The 18,996-nt window shown below is 45.3% G+C and overlaps 1 long non-coding RNA gene across 2 annotated transcripts; it reads left to right on the top strand.

Moving 5' to 3' along the window:
* The first annotated feature begins 3,490 nt into the window (after nucleotides 1-3,490).
* On the top strand, nucleotides 3,491-6,141 carry LOC124258167. Of its 2 annotated transcripts, none has more exons than XR_006893524.1 (2): nucleotides 3,491-5,847; nucleotides 6,021-6,141. It is a non-coding gene; the product is annotated as an uncharacterized LOC124258167 (long non-coding RNA). The 2 variants fall into 2 exon arrangements; XR_006893525.1 differs by having other exon boundaries at nucleotides 3,491-5,932.
* The last annotated feature ends 12,855 nt before the right edge of the window (nucleotides 6,142-18,996 follow it).

The following is an 18,996-nucleotide window of genomic DNA, read 5'->3' as shown; positions in this document are numbered from 1 at the left end:
AATTATAAATGTAATTTTTTAAGAATTCCTTTTTTTCCCTTATCTCAACTAAGAAAACAATATTTTAACAAAAACATTTCACAATAATTCAAATTATTTTTTTTAATATATACCGGGTATACCATCCCAAATTTGAGGAATTTTATTCTGTTGAAACACAAAGACATAACTATGAATTTAAATTAATGAAATATTTTGCTAGGAAATTACGGATTATACACACTGTCTTGTTTATAAGTGTTCTATAGAGGTGCAACAGTACGGCCATGCCACAGTTCGGTACGTATTGCGGTACACAGCTCTCGGTTCGGTACATTTCGGTTTGGTTCATTAACAATAAAAATTAAAGTTCCAAGAAGAAATCTTCTTGGAATTGAGACCCAAACGAAAGTGCCTTCACACGAACTTGTTCGTCCAATCGAATCAGCATGAGTTGTTGACAACAGCACTTTGGAACAGAAATCTCAGAAACGGTAGCTACATGAAGATGTCATCTAGAATTAAATTACATGGAATAATTGTGATGACATTTCGAAAGTAATGTGCATAAGGTGAGTAAGGTGATATTTTCGGTACGAAAACCGAACGTACCGTATTTTCAAAGTGAATTTCAGTGTACCGAACCGAAAACAAAATACTGCAGTATGAATACACCGCTATATACGGGTTCAGCCCTAGTGTTCTATGTAAAAGGGTGGTGGGGTAGCCTAGTGGTTAAAGCGTTGGCTCGTCACGCCTAAGACACGGGTTCGATTCCCCACTTGGGTACAATGCGTGAAGCCCGTTTCTGGTGTCCCCCGCTGTGATATTGCTGGAATATTCCTAAGGGGGCGTTAAACCATACTCACTCACTCACTCTATGTAAAAAGTACTGACATCATTGTTATATACACTATTATGTTCAGATGCAATATTACTTACTGTTAACTTCTTTAAGCAATATATTCACAGCACAAAAGCTGACCTTGTGAAGATTTAATGTATTGTTGACTTTTGTTATAAATTGTTGTACCCCAAACAGTATCTCTAGCTCAGGTAAGCAGGATATACAGTTATGCTGCAGTATAATATTTATTATCAATATTTGAGATGTGTATAGACAATGGTTGTTGTAGAATATATAGGAAGACAAATTTGTTGGATATATTTGTTTTGTTTAATTATCAGTTTATGTCCTTGGGACTAGACATGTTTGATGTTGTGCGATGTGAACTCCATAAGAAGTTTTAGTTTCTTATCAGTTAAGTTTGCACTCAAAATAAATGTAATTTGTAATGTAAATGTTGTTTTATAAGTAAAAGTTGGCCAAAATTGATATCAATATTTTATTGGAAAACTAAGATCATGATATCAAAGTCGAAATTACAATCCTTGAAGCATGAAGCAAGATTTTGCATAGTCGGCACATTGTAACTTAAGTGCAATTCACTGTGCAGGGTTGTCTCCCTTGGACAGGCAAGAACTCTTTGATTGAGCGTCAAAAGTATGGTTTACCCTGATTTGGTGTCTGGGTTTGTTAACACCATGCTGGTTTGCTGGTTCCACCAAGCACCTACGATGTGCCTCAGTTTAGGCTTTTGCCTCAAATTAAGCTTATCTACCCTGATATGAGTGAACAAGCAGTGTTAAACCCAGCTCACTCACTCACTCACTTCTGGATATTAAACAGTTATGTTTTTGAAACATCAGTGATGATATGAACTCATAATAAACCATTAAGCACATCTAGGGTCATGTTTTCAACAAACAAAATTACAGAACAGAAAGCTACTATTACCCCATTTTCAACCAGCTGTATCTGAGCTTAATGTGTCAAGGGGCGGTGGGGTAGCCTAGTGGTTAAAGCGTTGGCTCGTCACGCCGAAGACCCGGGTTCGATTCCCCACATGGGCACAATGTGTTAAGCTAATTTCTGGTGTCCCCTGCCGTTATATTGCTGGAATATTGCCAAAAGCGGCGTAAAACTAAACTCAGTCTGTCAGTCAGTTAATGTGTCAAATGTCAACATTTAAATGGACCTGTTATATGGTGTGAAACAAGATACCTTCTTCAAAAACTGGAAAAAAATGATAATATTCTGTAAGAATGGACCTTGATATAATGTGGAACTATGTATCTTCTTCGAAGACGTCTGGATAAATATGAGAATATTCTGTAACAGCGTATAGATGGACCCTGATAAAGTGTGAAATAAGATATCTTCTTTGAAGACTTTGGAAAATATGGGATATATTCTGTAACAGCATATAGATGGACCCTGATAAAGTGTGAAATAAGATATCTTCTTTGAAGTCTTTGGAAAAATATGAGTTTATTCTGTAACAGCATATAGATTGACCCTGATAAAGTGTGAAATAAGATATCTTCTTTGAAGTCTTTGGAAAAATATGAGTTTATTCTGTAACAGCATATAGATGGACCCTGATAAAGTGTGAAATAAGATATCTTCTTTGAAGACTTTCGAAAATATGAGAATTTTCTGTAACGACATTTAAATAGACAATTATGGTGTGAAACTAGATATCTTCCTCGAGACACCTGGATAGATGTGAGTTTTCGGAAAAACAGAAATGGACCTTTATATGGTGCGAAACTAGATATCTTCTTCAATGACGCCTGGATAGATATGGCAAAAATAAGCTGTAACAAATTAACGAAAATCTTTCAGCGGTTTACTTCGTATTTCATGTTAGTTATTTTTTATATGCTTGTCAGAATATTTTGTCATTGCCTTTTCTGTTTCTCATCCTTTGACATAACACTCCATTACGATCAGTGACTGACAGTTTTGTAACCATTTTCATATTTGTACATGTTCTGTACAGTTGAGCACGTGGTCTGTACCATTCACACATTAAACAATGATTGTACTATTTGCCTATCTACTGTTTATTCTTCTTCATCAGAGGCCATAGGGTTGCTGGGGTGGCCTAGTGGTTAGAGAGTTCACTTATGTCATGCCGTAGACCTGGGTTCGATTCCCAAATTATCTTCAATGTAGGAAGCTCATTTCTGGCGTGATATTGCAGGAATATTGCTAAAAGCAGCATAAAACATCACTCACTCACTCACTTACTCAGAAGCCCATAAATGTATATGTTTTTTTTTCTCGTGTTCATGCACAGCATCAGAGAGCTGACAAAAATATAAATTCACCACAAAAGCCTGGTTTTGGTTAGTTGAGGTGAGGCGAGGTGAGGCGAGGTGAGGTGAGGTGAGGTGAGGTGAGGTGAGGTGAATTGTGGTATAAAAAACATTCATTTTTGTACATATATTGAAGCATGCATGCAGGTAAGTTTGTGGTTTGATGTGCCGCTAAAACTGCTAGTCCACTGAGATACCACGTGACATGGTACACCTGATACATATACCTCACACCCACACAGTATACTGACTCCAAGGTGGCTAGTCCATGTTTTATACCCTTAATGCCGAGAGAGGGAGTGGTAGGTAGCCTAGTGGTTAAAGCGTTGGCTCGTCACGCCGAAGACCTGGGTTCGAATCCCCTCATGGCTACAATGTGTGAAGCCCATTTCTGGTGTCCCCTGCCATGATATTGCTGGAATATTGCTAAAAGCGGCATAAACCCATGCTCACTAACTCACTCACTTCATGCTGAGCAGCAGGCAGGGCGACAACATGTACTGAGTTACTTCCTTCCTTAAAGTTTCTTCAGACAGACATGGATAAAAAATTTTAAACAAGAATACCTTTGGTTTTTCCAGGATGAGATTATGACACAACAATGTATGTCAAAATAAAAATATTTTTTGAGCTGGACATATTTTCAGGATGTTTGTTACATACACATATATCTAAAAATGTAAATAATATTGAGGTGGACGGAATGTTGGTAAAATGAGGAAAATGTTGAATGTTGTCTTGTTACGATCTCATTTGTCTATTTGTCAGTTAACATCGGTCGTGAGTTATCTCCCTTTAGCTGGCTGATGTAATTAATAAATGTGTCGGCATTGGTACTTAAATATATCTGACTTATTGTACACTTTGGTTTTACTTTACTTCATGTGTTTGTGTTTACATTACCCCTTCTGTTTAAACAATGGGTGGCTTCAGTTAAGAGATGGGGGCTTGCTCAAACTGCATCATATGAATACAGGGGGTATTAGCAGACTCCCTTGTCTGAAAGCCATACAAATGACAGTGTTGGTAAGCATTTAATTTGCCAGTAGCTGGCCGCCATTCAGTATCCTGTGTCTCTATGATGTATGTCCACTATAAGGGTGGTGGGGTAGCCTTGTGGTTAAAGCATCCCCATGTCACGCTGAAGACCCAGGTTCTATTCCCCATACAGGTACAATGTATAAAGCCCATTTCTGGTGTCCCCTGCCTTTATATTGCTGGAATATTGCTAAAAGCGACTTAAAACCATACTCACTCACTCACTCACCCAGTATAGTGAGACCAATTAGTATTATATTTCTACACATAAGTCTGATCTTAAGTTCCCAATAATGAAAACTAAATAATTCGAAATCCTGTGTTAAAATTAATTAAATTCAACAGCAAAATTAACAATTATAATGATCAAGCCTTCATAAGCAGACATAGGTGTATTGAAGTGTATTGACAGGTGTATTAAAAAGAGTGTATTACCTCACCAATTCAGTACAACAGGGTGTTTTGTGTATTTTCACGCATTATTTAATGTATTGCATTATTATCTATTCCTTGTGTACATATGGTCAAATAGAACCCTGTAAAGTTGAAAATTTAATGTAATTTGATATGCAAAGTCACTAGTCATTTCACCCTTTGAAATTGCATTTATTTTCCAATCTTTTTAACCTATGAGATGTCCACTCAAGTATTCCTTCCACATATTTCTTATATGTGATACATCAGATATTTTTGATTATGATTGTGTTGTGATCATACTGTTTTATTTTGAAAATACAACATTAATAATTCAAAATGTAAAAAATTACAAATATATGCATAATAATAAATTTCATTTCAATTTAGAATTTTGACATTTAATGCCTGAATTATTAAATAAACAATATAATATTTAGTAACAATTCAATTATTTTTGCAAAATTTATTCTTGAAATGAAGAAACTCCAATGACTGGCCTCTTGAATAAAAAATCTTAGTTGCAACTTTGGTAATGTGTTAAAAGTCTCTAAATTTCTTTTTTATGTGTTTCTGATTAATCCAATTATGAAAATGAATTATTAATATATGTTTCTGTTATTAGAATATGTATGTAATAGGTTTGTCATGTGTTTCTTCTGTCAATGAATGCATGTTTTGTTGGCATGTTTCTGTTGTGAATATTTTCTTTGGTTATATTTTAAAGATGAATGTTCTATAGCATCTTCAATAAGAATGTATTTTGCTGTCACAATATGTTTTGACTTTTTAATCCTTTTTGTCACTTTTATTAATTGTGTTGATATTATCATGTTTTGTTCAGTTTCTATATGTTATTATTATTTTGATAGACTGATTATTTAGAAGGTGTGCAATAGTAGTATATAGACACATGTAGGGAAAGAACTGTCTCTTGTTGCTGAAATACTTATATTTAAAGTATACAGAGCGGGTTGAAGTTAAATATGAACACATGGATCAGCATCCACAGTATACAACAACACCTTCTCCCTCATCACCAGCTGTGATTACAATGACATGATGCAGTTAGTAACATCCTTCCCTTGTTCAGAAACAACGATGCTGGCTGCTCTACCCTTTGAGTTCTGCAGTGTTAACCAGTTATAGAACCTCAATCCCCGTAGTATAATGTTTTATTTAAGACCAAACGCAAGGCTGACTGTCGGTCAGTAGTTTTGTTTTACACAGACGAGAGACTGTCGGTCAGTAGTTTTGTTTTACACATACGAGACACAGACCAGAGACTGTCGGTCAGTAGTTTTGTTTTACACAGACGAGAGACTGTCGGTCAGTAGTTTTGTTTTGTGCTGTCGGTCAGTAGTTTTGTTTTACACAGGCGAGAGACTTTTAGTTTTGACAGGCGAGAGACTGTCGGTCAGTAGTTTTTGTTTCAGTGCTGCTAAGGAGATATATGTTTACTTTTACTAGATATACATTGTGTTTACTAGATATACATTGTGTTTACTAATTATGTTTTCCTTTGTAATAAACCTTTGAAATTTTGTTCTATTTTGTTTTAGTTTTTGTGATTTGCTTGATATTTGTTTGAAAAGTCAAACTGTTATGTTTTGTTTGAAGCCGGCAACATTTTTCTTTGTGTGAAATGACTATGTCATATTTACAAATTCCTGACAAGAAAAACAGTGACTGAAATTTTAATCAATTTACGCCAATCACCACCATCTCCCTGGCTCAGTCATCACCATCTCCCTGGGTCAGTCACCACCATCTCCCTGGGTCAGTCATCACCATCTCCCTGGGTCAGTCACCACCATCTCCCTGGGTCAGTCAACACCATCTCTCTACGTCAATCACCATCATCTCCCTTGGTCAGTCGTCACCATCTCCCTCAGTCACCACCATCTTCCTGGGTCAGTCATCACCATCTCCCTGGGTCAGTCACCACCATCTCCCTGGGTCAGTCACCACCATCTCCCTGGGTCAGTCACCACCATCTCCCTGGGTCAGTCACCACCATCTCCCTGGGTCAGTCACCACCATCTCCCTGGGTCAGTCACCACCATCTCCCTGGGTCGTTCACCACCATCTCCCTGGGTCACCACCATCTCCCTGGGTCAGTCACCACCATCTCCCTGGGTCAGTCACCACCATCTCCCTGGGTCAGTCACCACCATCTCCCTGGGTCAGTCACCACCATCTCCCTGGGTCAGTCACCACCATCTCCCTAGGTCAGTCACCACCATCTCCCTGGGTCACCATCTCCTGGGTCAGTCACCACCATCTCCCTGGGTCAGTCACCACCATCTCCCTGGGTCAGTCACCACCATCTCCCTGGGTCAGTCACCACCATCTCCCTAGGTCAGTCACCATCATCTCCCTGGGTCAGTCACCACCATCTCCCTGGGTCAGTCACCACCATCTCCCTGGGTCAGTCACCATCATCTCCCTGGGTCAGTCACCACCATCTCCCTGGGTCAGTCACCACCATCTCCCTGGGTCAGTCACCACCATCTCCCTGGGTCAGTCACCACCATCTCCCTGGGTCACCACCATCTCCCTGGGTCAGTCACCACCATCTCCCTGGGTCAGTCCACCACATCTCCATGGGTCACCACCATCTCCCTCAGTCACCACCATCTCCCTGGGTCAGTCACCATCATCTCCCTGGGTCAGTCACCACCATCTCCCTAGGTCAGTCACCACCATCTCCCTTTGTCAGTCACCACCATCTCCCTGGGTCAGTCACCACCATCTCCCTGGGTCAGTCACCACCATCTCCCTAGGTCACCACCATCTCCCTGGGTCAGTCACCACCATCTCCCTCAGTCACCACCATCTCCCTAGGTCAGTCACCACCATCTCCCTGGGTCAGTCACCACCATCTCCAGGGTCAGTCACCACCATCTCCCTGGGTCAGTCACCACCATCTCCCTGGGTCAGTCACCACCATCTCCCTAGGTCAGTCACCACCATCTCCCTGGGTCAGTCACCACCATCTCCCTGGGTCAGTCACCACCATCTCCCTGGGTCAGTCACCACCATCTCCCTAGGTCAGTCACCACCATCTCCCTGGGTCAGTCACCACCATCTCCCTAGGTCAGTCACCACCATCTCCCTGGGTCAGTCACCACCATCTCCCTGGGTCAGTCACCACCATCTCCCTGGGTCAGTCAACGCCATCTCCCTCAGTCACCACCATCTCCCTGGGTCAGTCAACTACATCTCCCCGTGTCAGTCAACACCATCTCTCTAGGTCAATCACCATCATCTCCCTGAGTCAGTCACCTCCATCTCCCTGGGTCAGTCACCACCATCTCCCTGGGTCAGTCACCACCATCTCCTAGGTCAGTCACCACCATCTCCCTGGGTCAGTCACCATCATCTCTCTGGGTCAGTCACCTCCATCTCCCTGGGTCAGTCACCACCATCTCCCTGGGTCAGTCACCACCATCTCCCTGGGTCAGTCACCACCATCTCCCTGGGTCAGTCACCACCATCTCCCTGGGTCAGTCACCTGGGTCCATCTCCCTGGGTCAGTCACCACCATCTCCCTGGGTCAGTCACCACCATCTCCCTGGGTCAGTCACCACCATCTCCCTGGGTCAGTCACCACCATCTCCCTGGGTCACCACCAGTCACCATCACTGGGTCATCTCCCTAGGTCCACCACCATCTCCTTGGTCAGTCACCACCATCTCCCTAGGTCAGTCACCACCATCTCCCTGGGTCAGTCACCACCATCTCCCTGGGTCAGTCACCACCATCTCCCTGGTCAGTCACCACCATCTCCCTGGTCAGTCACCACCATCTCCCTAGGTCAGTCAACACCATCTCCCTTGGTCAGTCACCACCATTCCCTAGGTCAGTCACCACCATTCCCTAGGTCAGTCACCACCATCTCCTGGGTCAGTCACCACCATCTCACTGGGTCGGTCACCACCATCTCCCTAGGTCAGTCACCACCATCTCCCTAGGTCAGTCACCACCATCTCCCTGGGTCACCACCATCTCCCTGGGTCAGTCACCACCATCTTCCTGGGTCAGTCACCACCATCTCCCTGGGTCAGTCACCACCATCTCCCTGGGTCAGTCACCATCATCTCCCTGGGTCAGTCACCACCATTCCCTAGGTCAGTCACCACCATCTCCTGGGTCAGTCACCACCATCTCCCTGGGTCAGTCAACACCATCTCCCTGGGTCAGTCACCACCATCTCCCTGGGTCAGTCACCACCATCTTCCTGGGTCAGTCACCACCATCTCCCGGGTCAGTCAACACCATCTCCCTGGGTCAGTCACCACCATCATCTCCCCTGGGTCAGTCACCACCATCTCCCTGGGTCAGTCACCACCATCTCCCTGGGTCAGTCACCACCACCATCACCACCTCCCTGGGTCAGTCACCACCATCTCCCTGGGTCAGTCACCACCATCTCCCTGGGTCAGTCACCACCATCTCCCTGGGTCAGTCACCACCATCTCCTGGGTCAGTCACCACCATCTCCCTGGGTCAGTCACCACCATCTCCCTGGGCCAGTCACCACCATCTTCCTGGGTCAGTCACCACCATCTCCCTAGGTCAGTCACCACCATCTCCCTAGGTCAGTCACCACCATCTCCCTAGGTCAGTCACCACCATCTCCCTGGGTCAGTCACCACCATCTCCCTGGGTCAGTCACCACCATCTCCCTGGGTCAGTCACCACCATCTCCCTGGGTCAGTCACCACCATCTCCCTGGGTCAGGTCAGTCACACCACCATCTCCTTGGGTCAGTCACCACCATCTCCCTCAGTCACCACCATCTCCCCTTCAGTCATCTCCCGTGTCACCATCTCCCTGGGTCAGTCACCCACCATCTCCTGGGTCAGTCACCACCATCTCCCTGGGTCAGTCACCACCATCTCCCTAGGTCAGTCACCACCACCACGTCACCACCATCTCCCTTGTTCAGTCACCACCATCTCCTAGGTCACCACCATCTCCCTGGGTCAGTCACCACCATCTCCCCGGGTCGGTCAACACAATCTCCCTAGGTCAGTCACCACAATGTCCCTGGGTCAGTCACCACCATCTCCCTCAGTCACCACCATCTCCCCGGGTCAGTCATCACCATCTCCCTGGGTCAGTCACCACCATCTCCCTGGGTCAGTCACCACCATCTCCCTGGGTCAGTCACCACCATCTCCCTGGGTCAGTCACCACCATCTCCCGGGTCAGTCACCACCATCTCCCTGGGTCAGTCACCACCATCTCCCTGGGTCAGTCACCACCATCTCCCTGGGTCAGTCACCACCATCTCCCTGGGTCAGTCACCACCATCTCCCTGGGTCAGTCACCACCATCTTCCTGGGTCAGTCACCACCATCTCCCTAGGTCAGTCACCACCATCTCCTGGGTCAGTCACCACCATCTCCCTGGGTCAGTCACCACCACTCATCTCCCTGGGTCAGTCACCACCATCTCCCTGGATCAGTCACCACCATCTCCCTGGGTCAGTCACCACCATCTCCCTTGGTCAGTCACCACCATCCACCATCTCTCTAGGTCAATCACCATCATCTCCCTGGGTCAGTCACCACCATCTCCCTGGGTCAGTCACCACCATCTCCCTGGGTCAGTCACCACCATCTCCCTGGGTCAGTCACCACCATCTCCCTGGGTCAGTCACCACCATCTTCCTGGGTCAGTCACCACCATCTCCCTTGGTCAGTCACCACCATCTCCCTGGGTCAGTCACCACCATCTCCCTGGGTCAGTCACCACCATCTCCCTGGGTCAGTCAACACCATCTCCCTGGGTCAGTCACCACCATCTCCCTGGGTCAGTCACCACCATCTCCCTGGGTCAGTCACCAGTCATCTCCCTGGGTCAGTCACCACCATCTCCCTAGGTCAGTCACCACCATCTCCCTGGGTCCAGTCACCACCATCTCCCTGGGTCAGTCACCATCATCTCCTTGTCAGTCACGTCACCACCATCTCCTAGGTCAGTCACCACCATCTCCCTGGGTCAGTCACCATCATCTCCCTGGGTCAGTCACCACCATCTCCCTGGGTCAGTCACACCATCTCCCTGGTCAGTCACACCACCATCTCCCTGGGTCACCACCATCTCCCTGGGTCAGTCACCACCATCCATCCCTGGGTCAGTCACCACCATCTCCAGTCTCACCATCTTGGGTCAGTCACCACCATCTCCTGGGTCAGTCACCACCATCTTCCTGGGTCAGTCATTACCATCTCCCTCAGTCAGTCACCATCATCTCCCTGGGTCAGTCACCATCATCTCCCTGTGTCAGTCATCACCATCTCCCTGGGTCACCACCATCTCCCTGGGTCAGTCACCACCATCTCCCTGGGTCAGTCACCACCATCTCCCTGGGTCAGTCACCACCATCTCCCTGGGTCAGTCACCACCATCTCCCTGGGTCAGTCACCACCATCTCCCTGGGTCAGTCACCACCATCTCCTTGGGTCAGTCACCACAATCTCTCTTGATCACTATCATCTCCTTGGATCAGTCACCACCATCTCCCTGGATCAGAACCATCTCCTTGGATCAGTCACCACCATCTCCCTGGATCAGTCACCATCATCTCCCTGGGTCAGTCACCACCATCTCCCATCTCCCACCATGTCCCTGGGTCAGTCACCACCATCTCCTGGGTCAGTCACCACCATCTCCCTGGGTCAGTCACCACCATCTCCCTGGGTCAGTCAGTCACCACCATCTCCCTGGGTCAGTCACCACCTGGGTCAGTCCCTGGGTCAGTCACCACCATCTCCCTGGGTCAGTCAGTCCCACCATCTCCCTGGGTCAGTCACCATCATCTCTCTGGGTCACCACCATCTCCCTGGGTCAGTCACCACCATCTCCCTGGGTCAGTCCACCACCATCTCCCTGGGTCAGTCACCACCATCTCCCTGGGTCCAGTCCACCAGTCACCACCATCTCCCTCGGTCACCACCATCTCCCTGGGTCAGTCACCATCATCTCTCTGGTCAGTCCACCACCATCTCCCTCAGTCAGTCACACCATCTCCCTGGGTCAGTCACCACCATCTCCCTGGGTCAGTCACCACCATCTCCCTGGGTCAGTCACCACCATCTCCCTGGGTCAGTCACCACCATCTCCCTGGGTCAGTCACCACCATCTCCCTGGGTCAGTCACCACCATCTCCCTGGGTCAGTCACCACCATCTCCCTGGGTCAGTCACCACCATCTCCTTGGGTCAGTCACAACCATCTCCCTGGGTCAGTCACCACCATGTCCCTCAGTCACCATCATCTCCCTGGGTCACCACCATATCTCCCTGGATCAGTCACCACCATTTCCCTGGATCAGTCACCACCATCTCCCTGGGTCAGTCACCACCATCTCCCTCAGTCACCATCTCCCTGGGTCACCACCATATCTCCCTGGATCAGTCACCACCATCTCCCAGGGTCACCACCATCTCCCTGGGTCAGTCACCACCATCTCCCTGGGTCAGTCACCACCATCTCCCTCAGTCACCACCATCTCCCTCAGTCACCACCATCTCTCTAGGTCAGTCACCACCATCTCCCTGGGTCAGTCACCATCATCTCCCTCAGTCACCATCTCCCTGGGTCACCACCACCATCTCCCTGGATCAGTCACCACCATCTCCCAGGGTCACCACCATCTCCCTGGGTCAGTCACCACCATCTCCCTGGGTCAGTCACCACCATCTCCCTGGGTCAGTCACCATATTCTCCCTTTGTCAGTCACCACCATCTCCCTGGGTCAGTCACCACCATCTCCCTGGGTCAGTCACCATCATCTCCCTGTGTCATTCACCATCATCTGTCTGGGTCTACACCATCTCCCTGGGTCACCACCATCTCCCTGGGTCACCACCATCTCCCTGGGTCAGTCACCACCATCTCCGTCTCCTGGGTCAGTCACCACCATCTCCATCTCCTGGGTCAGTCACCACGATCTCCCTGGGTCAGTCACCACCATCTCCGTCTCCTGGGTCGGTCACCACCATTTCCCTGGGTCAGTCACCACCATCTCCCTGGGTCAGTCACCACCATCTCCCTGGGTTAGTCACCACCATCTCCCTGGGTCAGTCACCACCATCTCCCTGGGTCAGTCACCACCATCTCCCTGGGTCAGTCACCACCATTTCCCTGGGTCAGTCATCACCATTTCCCTGAGTCAGTCACCACCATCTACCTAGGTCAGTCACCACCATCTCCCACACAATACAGTGATCAACATCATGAGCATCGATCTATGCAGTTTGGATAGGATGACATGTGTCAACCAAGTCAGCGAGTCTGACCACCCGATCCAGTTAGTCGCCTCTTACGACAAGCATGGGTTACTGAACATCAATTCTAACCCGGACCTTCACGGGTATCACTGAAAGAAATATGTTTTCAAACGGATTCTTTATCAACTTAAGCCCTTCCTGGTACATACATAGGATCTAGTTTTATTATCCCCCGCAACGCGTTTTGTGGGGGTATTGAAATCGACTCCGTCCGAACGTCCGTCCGTCCGTCCGTGCACATTTGTCTTTTCCGGAGCAGAACTCTAAAACCGTTCACTATTTCTTTACCAAACTTGGCACATAGATAGATCTGGTGGTGTACTGGTGACTTTTGGTAGTTTTGGATTTCTGAATAATATATTTTTGGCGTTTCCGTGGCAACAAGTTTTGACTTAGCCTGAAATTGGTGGTAGTACACTTTTCCGGAGCAGAACTCTAAAGCCGTGCACTATTTCTTCACCAAACTTGGCACATAGATAGATCTGGTGGTCTACTGGTGCCTTTTGGCAGTTTTGGATTTCTGAATAAAATATTTTTGGCGTTTCCATGGCAACAAGTTTGACTAAAACAGAAATTAGTCGTAGTGCACTTTTCCAGAGCAGAAGTCTAAAACCGTTCAATGTTTCTTCCAAACTTGGCACATAGATAGATCTGGTGGTGTACTGGTGACTTTTGGTAGTTTTGGATTTCTGAATAAAATATTTTTGGCGTTTCCGTGGCAACAAGTTTTGACTTAGCCTGAAATTGGTGGTAGCACACTTTTCCGGAGCAGAACTCTAAAGCCGCTCACTATTTCTTCACCAAACTTGGCACATACATAGATCTGGTGGTGTACTGGTGCCTTTTGGAAGTTTTGGATTTCTGAATAAAATATTTTTGTCATTTCCATGGCAACAAGTTTGACATAGACTGAAATTGGTGATAGTGCTCCTTTCTGGAGCAGAACTTTAAAAACCTTTCAATGCTCTCCTCCCACTTTTCTATATACACACCTAATTATTTGACATAATCATAACTCGTAGACATAATCATGAAGACTATTGCCCTTGCGGGGGATATTGATGACTTTGTCTTCTTGTTTGAATTATTTGAGTTTTCTGAGATTAGCTAATGGCTACAAGACCCTCAGCTTGTCCACCGTCCTAACAAATCGAAATTTCGGAACAAAACTCTGATTGATGAGGGACCGTTCATAATTTATGTGTTAGTGTGTGTGTGTGTGTGTGTGTGTGTGTGTGTGTGTGTGTGTGTGTGTGTGTGTGTGTGTGTGTGTGTGTTTGCGTGTGTGTGTGAAAGAGAGAGTATCATCATCACCCCCACCCCACCCCATCCCCAAAACGGACCGTTAATATTTTATGGGCTGTCGGGTGATGATGATTTTCATGCCCATCCCCCACGTGCACCCCCGCATGTCATGTATTAAACCAATAATTTTTAAGCATAACAATTTAATGTGTTTATGTACAAAATTGCTGCTCTCTCACACACACACCCAGTACACGTGTACGAGATTTATGCCACTCCCCTCCCCAGCTAGAACACAATTGGTGACCCCCCTTAAAATGATCAACACCAAACTCACACATTCACAAACACACACACGCGCGCGCACGAACGCACGCACACACATACTGAAGGCCTGAATACCTACAGTATGAAAGTCAGGTCGATCAACTCTCGGCAGTTTCCGGAAACGGGGAGTGCGTTTAGCGTTCTATGGGTGGCAGTTTACTACTGTTGCTTAAGAAAACAATCTTCTTAAAGAGTTTGAAAAGCTATGTAAATGATTTTGTTTCGAATTATATTTTTACCTTCAACAACTGGACTGTCAAGTCCCCGCCTCCTTAAGAATCGATAAAATAACAAATGTCAAGTTTGATGGAAGCGTTGTATATTTCATGCAGGTGTTGGTGTTCACCAGCATTGTCACGTGACATGTTTACATATTTAACCAATCAGGACTCACTTCCGCTGCACGAGTTTATGATGCGCGTTATTGCAAGCAGACGTAACTTTGAAACAAACTCAAGACGCGTCGAAGGCAGTCAAATTACATCACAAGAGAAAGGTGAGAATGTGTGTACAATTTGTAGTTATACATTAACGATGAATGTTTCAACTATCCACGCTCTTCGGCGAATGTTCGCTTGTAAATGTTAAATTCAGACGCGAATTATGAAGGCTATTATTGCACGAAGAAACACCTTTTTCCGCGTGATATCTTGCGTTGCCGTTTGTTTTAATTTGAGATATCACTATAAATTGACAAAGGTTACTTTCATGTAGGAATATATTGGAAGTTTTGAACCGACCATTTTTATCGACTACACCAGAAAACTATATTTGCTGAACACCATTTCAGTAAATGCATTCATTTTCACTAGCAAACAAACATGATTTTAAAAAATTCTGGATATTTCCCGCGGAACAAATTATATTTTGTTCTCCACAATCAAACTTTCATTTATGGCATATTTCTGAAGAAACTATTTCTTTTTTTAAATAAAAAAATCGCAATTATAAACAACTGTGAATATTCTTTCTAAGGTGGTAGCATACTGCACAGGTAAATTCACGTACCAATACAGAATACAACATTTATAAACCTTTCAGGAATGGTCTGTTAAAGCCCTACCATTGTCCCACATAGCGGAATATTTTTAAATGGAAAATCACTTTAGGCGAATAGTATCCATAACCCACCAACGTCAATATTATCGGCCCCATGCTGGTCGTAAGAGGCGACAAACGGGATCGGGTGGTCAAGCTCGCTGACTTGGTTGCCACTGTCATCGGTTCCCAATTGCGCAGATCGATGCTCCTGCTGTTGATCACTGGATTGTCTGGTCCAGACTCGATTATTTACAGTCCGCCACCATATAGCTGGAATATTGCTGAGTGCGGCGTAAAACTAAACTCACTCACTCAGAACGAGAGAAATGAGTTTAAAACGTACTGTATACTGTGTAAAAGTGGTAGCTTAGTGGTTAAAGCGTTCGTTCGTCACGCCGAACTCGGGTTCGATTCCCAACATAGATAACATGTATGAAGCCCATTCCTGGTGTGCTTCGAAGTGATATTGCTGGAATATTGCTAATATCGGAGTAAAATCTCCATCACTGAATACGGACGTCTTAAGGGAAATATACACGGTTTTGACGATACTGTATGGGAAAATGAAAATGTGACTCGTAAATGTATTTTAAACAGTTCAGTATTTGGCGGATACAAACACGTTTGAAGAGTTCTTGTAAACTAAGTATTCGGATGACAATTGCATATTATATTTTGTCCTGACCAAAGCTGTCGCAATGCACTTGCACAATGAACCCAAAATATTATTTTTTCTGAAATGGGATAAATACCTTTATACCTCCAAGAACGGCTAGGGGAACAGTCGGCTAGCCTAGTGGTAAAGCGTTCGCTCGTCACGCCGAACACCCGGGTTCGATGCCTCAAATGGGTACAATGTGTGAAGCACATTTCTGGTGTCCCCCGCTGTGATTTTGCTGGAATATTGCCAAAAGCAGCGAAAAACTAAACTCACTCACTCACTCACTCACTCACTCACCCAAGTACTGCTTGGCCTCAGCTATTATGTGTCATCATTGTTGAAATCAACATTGTAGGTGCTAACACAAACTGCAATATATGAGACTAATTGGATCCTTTAAACAATAAATATCGATGTCGGGTTTCACAACGAAAATAAAATGATTCCAAAATTTACCTACAAATACGCTGGTTCTCAGTTCCACATACGCGTGGTCAACTTGTAATAAGTATAGACGGGGCCCAGAACAAACGAGGGTAAATTTTAGTCAAGGGGAATGGAATTCGACGAATGGGATCATATAACTCTATCCAGGACTCCCTAAACAGGACAGAGGTCTCAAGTTCACATTTGTGTTTAGATGGCGTCACATGCCTAACGCGAAAGCGTCCAGGGAGTCGTACACTGACGTTATTAAGTTTATAAGCATTTCTTATATTATACTCATGCAAAATGTAGAGGGTATCTTTAGCATAATTTTAGCGTGGTTGCTTTTCAAGTTAACTTTCAATAAGACTGACTGAGTGAGTTTAGTTTTACACCGCTTTTAGCTATATTCCAGCAATATCACGGCGGGGGACACCAGAAATGGGCTTCACACGTGTGGGGAATCGAACCTGGGTCTTCGGCGTGACGAGCCAACGCTTTAACCACTAGGCTACCCCACCGCCTTATCAATAAGAGGGCAGCTTTGTTGTCGCGCAGAATCCTTATAGACACTAGAATAATATGTTACATCTTCCCCAGCTCTGTGAGCACTTCGACAGTCATCGTTGGTACTAAAGCCATTGCTAGAATATCGGTCACTGGCTTGATCTCGCTTGCGTCAGCGATTATCAATAGTCTCATGAGACTTATCGATATTCATAAAAATATAACATCAAATTAAACTTTAGAAAAGTATGTTTCTTATTATGTTTGTCACAGACATTGTCAATATTCGCATTATGGGTTATTGTTCAGATAAAGTTGTCTTTTGTAACAATTGTTCTTAAAGGTGTAAAACTTAACTCACTCACTCACTCACTCTTAAAGATCCGAAAACGCCGAAAAAAAAGATACACAGCACACAGACTCGCGCCAGGAAATAACCACGATCGTAGTATTAATCGGTGCCCGTTTCGTTTTCACAATGATATGATTGTGTCCCGTTACTGCCCACATAAGTTTTGTGGTGGTGTTTAAAATTACAATCGATTATTGATCGATTACTGAGCTTCAATTATCGATCTGCGATATTGTGAGCGATAACCAGTATTAGGACATATCGTGCCTTATCCTGGTTGATGAAAACCTAGACGACCAATGTGATTAGACATGGGTTACACACTACAACTATCCGTGGTCACGTGGGCTCCATTCTGAGAAAGCCATGTTATGCTGGACTTTCCCTGTGAAGAATGTGGTCAGTAGATATAGGGGGTGTATTTTGCTGGTCAATATGTTCCGAGTAGCGGGGAAAGTATAACCCTCCGTATTCATGGTGAAGTGTACGAATGAGTTGCAGGTGCTGTCCACACCTAAAGATACCCCAGTTACCGTAGAAAGGCAGTTGTAGTGTAAGCTGAGGTCGTCTAGAAGTTTGTCTGACTTTCATGTGTCAGTAGAAACTGAGTGAGTGAGTGGGTTTTACGCCGCTCAGTTTAGCAGTACTCCAGCAATATCACGTTGTACCCGGGTCTTCTGCATAACGAGCGGACGCTTTAACCACTAGGCTACCCCCGCCCCTGATGATATGAGATCCTTATAGCCTGAGAGAAGGGGAGGAGCTTCTGAATCCAGATATCTCACATGATTATTGGAGGTTGATCAATCAGAATGCAGGCTAGCATACAGATGACGTCACTGACATGGCCGGGTCATTATGCCGTCTGTCTACCCCCGGGCAAAGTTAAGCACAGCTCTGAAGATAAGGTCAATAACCAACTACACAAATGTTGGCAAAAACAGGCAGATCCTTTAAGTCACGTAATGCGCAGGTGTAGGTATTTTGAAAGTATGAAAACAATTACAATATATAATTTCGTTCGGAATGTAAATGGTAATTATATTCTGGAAGCACATATTTAGTTAATGAGGGTCAAGTACACGGACTACTGTGCATAACGAACCGTCAATCCAGTTTTATCATCCAAAATTGTGTTCCACGAGATAAAACGACATCTACTACTGGCAAACAAGGATAAGTTGGACGGGCGCAGAGAACGCGTTTACGAAAAGTAGTCGGTGCACGGCAATGAGCAAACCCATTTGGTTTGGTTTGGTTTGCTTCTCTCATGCTATTACGATCTCATATCATCTGGGCGGTGAGATAGCCTAGTGGTTAAAGCGTTCGCTCGTCACGCTGAAGACCTTGGTTCGATTCCCCACACGGGTGCAATGTGTGAAGTCCGGTCCTGGTCCCGATTTGCCGAAACAAACTTAAGTTTTACTCATATTTCAAACTCAGTTTGACAATTTGAAACAGCTGAATTTTTAACTCAACTGATTTTTTGCAATAAAAAAGCCCAAACAAGTTCAGAAATCTATCCACCAAAATTAA

Source organism: Haliotis rubra, unplaced genomic scaffold (genome assembly GCF_003918875.1).
Source record: "Haliotis rubra isolate DU_JTF1 unplaced genomic scaffold, ASM391887v1 Scf685, whole genome shotgun sequence".
In the NCBI taxonomy this organism is placed as follows: domain Eukaryota; kingdom Metazoa; phylum Mollusca; class Gastropoda; order Lepetellida; family Haliotidae; genus Haliotis; species Haliotis rubra.
This window is presented reverse-complemented; position numbering and strand designations above follow the sequence as displayed.